A 6,716-nucleotide genomic window follows, 5' to 3' on the forward strand; every position below is an offset into this window, starting at 1 on the left:
CTCCCTAAATATTATTCTGAGATATATGCACGTAGACATGTGGCATACACACAAGCACCCACACCTGCTGCACACATTGCAATGTTGAGAAACTGCTACAAGAAGAAAAATCAACACTGCCAGGACAACAGAGGTGGCATTCCTGGGAGCACATTCTCATATGCAGTCCCCAGAGTGGGGACTTCAGATTGCCAGGGCACAGGGGCACAGGGCAGCAATGGAGATTGGTAGTGTTATCATGTTCAAGAGTGTTTTCATCTACTCATCATACATGCCCCTCTGATCCACCAGCACTGACCAAGGGCCACTGTGAACGATGCTCCATGGTGACATATAATAGAAAGAAGGATGAAGTCTCTGGTCACAAGTAATTTGAAATCTGTCGAGGTAGAGAATGCCAGTCTGCAGTAGGGGATTTCCCCAAATCCTAACAAATATACCCCCTTCAAGTGTTCAGGAGACAAAACATATGTAAAGGAGATCTCTAACTGGGAAGGCCTATGAACTCTTTGCAGGTGAGTACAAATACTGACTCCATGATTATTTTGCAAAACTAATTTTTTTAGGTGGAGAAAGGAAGAACTCTGACACGTATTGCATACCTGCTATGGAAAAGGCATGACCTTACGGTTTTTCTTATAATAACTTTGAGAAGTGGGCATGATAACCCCATTGTATAGAGAGGTAAGCGGAAGCTTCAAGTTATACAAGTGGTGAGAGTACTGACATTAGGAGCAGCCGACACTTAAATGTCACATTCCTCATGCCAAACTCCGTCCCTAGCAGTCTACATACACAACCACTTAATTAATGCTCCCAACAGTCCAAATGACTTTTTGAAATGAGGAACCAGAGGCTGAATGGCTTGTCTAACAGTCAGGCTGGAGCTTAAACCCAACAGCCAGGCCAGAGATGAGGCACTTAATCCCAGGGCTTCAAGCTGGATAAAACCAGCAAAGGACATGCAGCCAAGCCAGAGTTGAATTATTGCACATGTTAATCATGTGAGCCCTGACCCTTTTTCAACTGTCTTGGTGGAAGGGATTTAAAGTATCAATGGAAAAGAACCTAAACTCTGTAATTAGAGAAGCTTGCCCAACAAGCCTTGAGCAAGTGGTCTCACTGGGGTTATGTTACACTTTGGGTTTATATACTTCAGAGAGACAGACGTTACATATAAAGTCATAAATCAACACGTGGAAGGTATACATTGGTTTTTCCTGAAAAGACAGGACACCTAGAAGCAGGGATTTTGAGTTATAGGTAAGTTTAAAGACTCTGATTTGTAATTGGTTAAAAATATGAACCTTTGTCCAAAGGCTTGGATGTTTTTGTTTGTTTGTTTGTTTTTTGAGACAGAGCCTCAAGCTGTCCCCCTGGGTAGAGTGCCGTGGCATTACAGCTCACAGCAACCTCCAACTCCTGGGCTCAAGCAAGTCTCCTGCCTCCGCCTCCCAAGTAGCTGGGACCACAGGCGCCCACCACAACGCCCGGCTATTTTTTGGTTGCAGCCGTCATTGTTGTTTGGCGGGTCCGGGCTGGGGATTCAAACCCACCACCTTAGGTGTACATGGTTGGCGCCTTAGCCGGTTGAGCTATAGGCACCGAGCCAGGCTTGGATGTTTTAAGTTATGATAAGGAAGTCTATTAATCAGAGACAAACCAACAGACGCGTACCCAAACTCACAAGATCTGTTGTATAAATTGAGTACCTGCAGCTGTGGTTTAAGCTTTGTCTTTGCATAGCCTTGGGCCTGTCAGTGAGTTACAAAGGACATCTCCAAGAAGTGAAGGGGTATGACAAGGCATGTCTGACCTCCCTTTCCATGGCCAGCAGCTCAGCTTTAACGTATTTCTGGGGTCCCCTTAGCCATGAGGGGGTCCATTCAGTTGACTAGGCAGCTTAAAATTTTAATTCACAGAAGGAAAAGAAAGGTAACTGATGATGGGACTCTTCTGTTGAGGTTCTAAACTGAGGATGATGGTGTCCTGCTGGAGACAGGTGGCAATATCTGGAGATAACTACTCCTGGCAGTCTCAGAGCACTGCTGTAACAAATAACCTCCAGTGTACAGGGCAGTGAGCCTGAGAAATCCTGCTTTAAAATGATTACATGGATTTTGAATCTGGCCTAGACGGTCAAGTGTCTCTTGACCCAAAATAAATAAACAAAAGAGGTTTTTGACCAAGGCTTACACTGCTCACCAATAAAACAAAGCTATTGGGCTAGGGTCCTTGAGCTATAAAATATAGGAGTTCTGAGACATCTGAGACACCAAACAAGATGTCAAAAAATGTCATCTTGTGCCTAAAAGATGTCAAAATAGGAACAATGGGAGAAAATTCTCTTTGGAGGAAAGTTATTTAAAATACATGAAACTCTGTTTTTATTAAAGTATGGTAAGGCCAACAGATCAGGAGATGATTTCCATCAAAAGGACAGTTTGTTACTCACAGTCTCCCAAGAAAGGGAGCCTACTTGCCACACAAAGCCAGTGGAGAGGTGGAAGGAGCGGGATAAAGCATAGACAAAGGCCTTTATTGTGGTTGTTCTGGAAAGGAATAGGAGAGTCGGGGTAAATATCTGAACAGCTTTAGGATTGGGATAATTTGAGAGGTTCAGTGGGTTTTGGGTTATAGGAGTGGAGTCTGTGCCTAGGACATGCCTCTGGTGTCATCAAGGGCAGACGGGTAGAGTCCCAGACTGTGGGAGCCTGATAAAAGGGAAGGGCATAGACTTGGGTATTGACTGGTTTGCACGTTCTCAGGCAAGTCACTTACTATCTCTGGAAATTTGCTGACCTTGGGAGGTACAGTCCCTCCCCAGGTCCAAAAGGCCTCAAGATGTCAAAGCATCATAAAATATAGAAAATAAATGGAGTGTGTCTTATCTTCCCTCAAAGCCATGTCTCAAAAGTTTGAATTTAACCATGCTAATTTCTTTTTTTGGAGACAGAGCTTCCAGCTGTCCCCCTGGGTAGAGTGCTGTGGCATCACAGCTCACAGCAACCTCCAGCTCCTGGGCTGAAGCGAGTCTCCTGCCTCTGCCTCCCAAGTAGCTGGGACCACAGGCGCCTGCCACAACGCCCGGCTAATTTTTTTTGGTTGCAGCCGTCATTGTTGTTTGGCAGGCCCGGGCTAGATTCGAACCCGCCACCTTGGGTGTATGTGCCTGGCGCCTTAGCCGCTTGAGCCATAGGCGCCGAGCCTAACCATGCTAATTTCTGTGCTCAGCTCTAGGGAAAGGCTTTTAAAGTGGGCCCTGCTGTGCTTTGAAACATGTCTAATGTAGATCTGTGCACCCAACGTGAGCAGCTTCAGAAGGGCAGAGTTCAAGACTGTGGGTAAGAGGGGCCCTTGGCATAGCAGGAGAGCCAGGACAAGCACCAAGGAAAGCTACTTCCTGGCACAGCTCCCTGCTGTCTAAATATGGGGCCTTGGACAAGTCCCAGCTTCTAAACTACTGTGCTCCTCCAACCATAGGATCATAAGATGTGGGCAGTGGACTAGACAGTGGGTCTGAAGCCAGATCACACATCAGACCAACCTGGAAGCTTTGAGAAGCACAGGCTGTCACGCCCACTTGCAATGATAAATTTAGGAAAACAGAAACTACAAATCACCCATGGAGAGTGCACAGCCCTGTCAAATATCCAATATACTGGGCCTCTGAGACCCTTGGCTGCCCCTCCCACCCTGCCCTAGTGACTGGGTGATGCCATCAGCTTTAGCATCCTTGCATATCCTCAACTCCTTAATAGAACACTGGAAGTTCATCCTATTGCCCTTTAATCATGCCATTAAAGTCATTTGGTATCAGACTCAAACCCAGAAATAGAAACCAGAATTCAAGGCATTGCCTGGGACCCCAGATGCTGGGACCGGGGTTCCAGAAGGCCTCAGGGGTATTTGTCTGTAGGGTGAGTCTCTTGGGCTCTCACAGGGCCTCATCCTTTAGGACATAATTGATTCTCACTTGCCCCACACCCACACCTCCTAAAACTGCCTTTGAGTGACTTCTTTCCATCACAGCTTAATTTTTAGTTCCTTGAGATTTGATTTTACTTGAATAAATGTAATTTTAAAAGAGAAGACCTGAGGGCTCCAGATAGTTTCCATGGGAAAGTACTAAGTCTGCCTAGCCTATTCCTGACATGGAGTCAGCTTTATATTTATAGCAAGGCCCTATCTTTATCAAAGATTTTGTAATAAACCTTCTTAACTAAGATAAGAAGACTCGGGTATCAGAGAACTATTGAAAGAAAAGTAAGAGAAAGGCAGTGTGAGGATGAGGAGATCACGGCATCAAAAGTCTTTAAGAGTAATGACTGTGCCTGAGCACAAGGTGCAGGTATAGGATTCCTGAGGGCCAAGGTGATGAGAGAGCTATAATGTTGATGCAGCTCCACTAGCTGATAACCCACCCTGCCAACCACAGGCTATTTCTAACAAAAATGTACCACACAGTCACCAAGTGAGAACTATGAGCCACAGAATTCAGGTGCTTGTGGATCTAGACTGCAAGTCACACATGAGAGTAAATGAGGGCTTTTTGTTTTATTTTTCCCTATTTGAGTTTCAGGAACATTGCTAAATAAGCTTTTTTTTTTTTTTTTTTACACAACCTAGAGCATTGTAATTTGCTATGGTGCTTTTTCTAGCTTTTTAAGATGGAAACTTGTATCCGTGATTTTTAGTCCTGCCTCTTTTCTATCATATGCATTTTGACCAAAACTTTCCCTCTGAGCTCTGCTTTGGATAAACACTGTGCTTTTTCTAAAATCTTGTCATGGCGAAATAATGCTGGCCCTACAAAAACTTGCAAGAATGTTATAAAAAAACTTCCTCTACCCCTTCACCAGCCTTCCTCACTGCTGCTCTCAGCTGTCTTCACTCATCACTCTCCTGTGTTGTCTCTGAGTGAATATTTCTAAGCCCTTGATGAGCTGCTTCACTTTCCTCCCAACAGTGGGGGGCCAGCAGGAAGCAGGCAGATGGCACTGGAACCACTCCACCGACGCCTTTGTCCTCACCAGCCTTTTTAATGACAGCCAGATGCACCTGATCCTCTTCAGCATGGTGGTGTTGGTTTACATCCTGGCTGTAGCCAGCAATGCCGCATTGGTCCTGCTGATCTGGGCTGATGCCCGGCTCCACACACCCATGTACTTCCTCCTCAGTCAGCTGTCCTTTCTGGACATCTTCTTCACCTCAGTCACTGTCCCCAAGATGATAGTGGCCTTCCTCTTTGGCTGGACGAGCATCTCATTCAGGGGATGTGGGGCACAAATGTTTTTCTTCATGTTCTTGGGAGCCGCAGAGTGTCTCCTGCTGGCACTTATGGCCTACGACCGCTACGTGGCCATCTGCAGCCCTCTGCACTACCCAGTGATCATGAGGCGTCAGGTCTGCCTGTTCATGGTTGTGGCTGCTTGGCTGGGAGGATCCCTCAATGCCTCCATCCAGACCTCTCTGACCCTGAAGTTCCCCTACTGTGGTTCACGGAAGATTGCCCACTTCTTCTGTGAAGTGCCCTCACTGCTGAAGTTGGCTTGTGCAGACACAGAAGCCTACAAGCAGGTGCTGTTTGTGACAGGTGTGGTGGTCCTCCTGGTGCCCATTGCCTTCATCACCACTTCCTATGCCCTCATCCTGGTGGCTGTGCTCAAGATGCACTCCATGGAGGGACGTCAGAAGGCCCTCGCCACCTGCTCCTCACATTTGATGGTCGTCAACCTCTTCTACGGGCCCCTCGTCTACACGTACATGTTACCTGCATCCTACCACTCTCCTGGGCAGGATGATGTAGTATCTGTCTTCTACACTGTTCTCACACCCTTGCTTAATCCTGTCATCTACAGCCTCAGGAACAAGGAAGTGGTAGGGGCAATGAAGAAAGTGATAGGAAGGTGTGGGGCGGGGATGCCTGGTGCTAGGAGAAAGGCCTGGGGACACACACTTGAGCTCTTAGCTTAGCATGTGCTTTGGGGTAGAAGGAAGGGAGGTGAGTCTGTTTCCAAAGACTTTTCATATGCAGGATATGTCTATGGTTCTAGATTTCCTTTGGGAATGAGAAGTCAAGTCCCAAATCTCCATGCAGAGAAGTGAAAGGAGCAGCTCCCCAACCCCCGTCACCACCCTTCTCCTTCAGAGAGGTGTCCAGATGGTCTGATACCACTCCTCATCCCCAGCCCCATCTCCACAAACTCCTCATGGGCTTCTCCTCCAGCTATCCCCTGGGCATTGCAGCCATACCCACTATCTCCATGTGGCCAAGTGCTCAAGACTTCTCTTCCCTTTTTCCCCAGAAAAAGCCAAAGGGCCCACGAAGCCCTTGATCTATGGCCATTTTCCCATCATCTCTTTGAGCACTCCTCCTCTTTCAGTCCAGGAGAGTGCAGGCTATCCTCCCTACTGCTGCATTCCCAGCTCCCAGAGGTTTGCCTAGCACACAGAGCTTATCAGTAAACAGCTGCTGGGTGGACAGGTAAATCCAAGAATGTGTTCTTACCTTATCACTAAGTGTTGGTCCTCTTTCTAGCTCCTCCTTCTTCCCTCGGTGGTAACACCATGTTCCCAGTTTCTTTCTACTTCCAGCCCACTGCTTCTCATTAACTGATGAAGATCCTCAAAACCTCATACTAGATCTTTCTCTTCTCAGCCTACACTCTGGTCACCCCCACTCCTGGCTCTGGCTTCAGTTACTACCTGATGCC

General features: G+C 46.9%; 1 pseudogene; it reads left to right on the top strand.

The window, feature by feature from the left end:
* Positions 1-4,839: 4,839 nt before the first annotated feature.
* On the top strand, positions 4,840-5,976 carry LOC100960883 (annotated as a pseudogene).
* Positions 5,977-6,716: the final 740 nt, after the last annotated feature.

The sequence above is a fragment of the Otolemur garnettii genome, unplaced genomic scaffold (genome assembly GCF_000181295.1).
Source record: "Otolemur garnettii isolate 467f Iridium unplaced genomic scaffold, OtoGar3 scaffold00453, whole genome shotgun sequence".
In the NCBI taxonomy this organism is placed as follows: domain Eukaryota; kingdom Metazoa; phylum Chordata; class Mammalia; order Primates; family Galagidae; genus Otolemur; species Otolemur garnettii.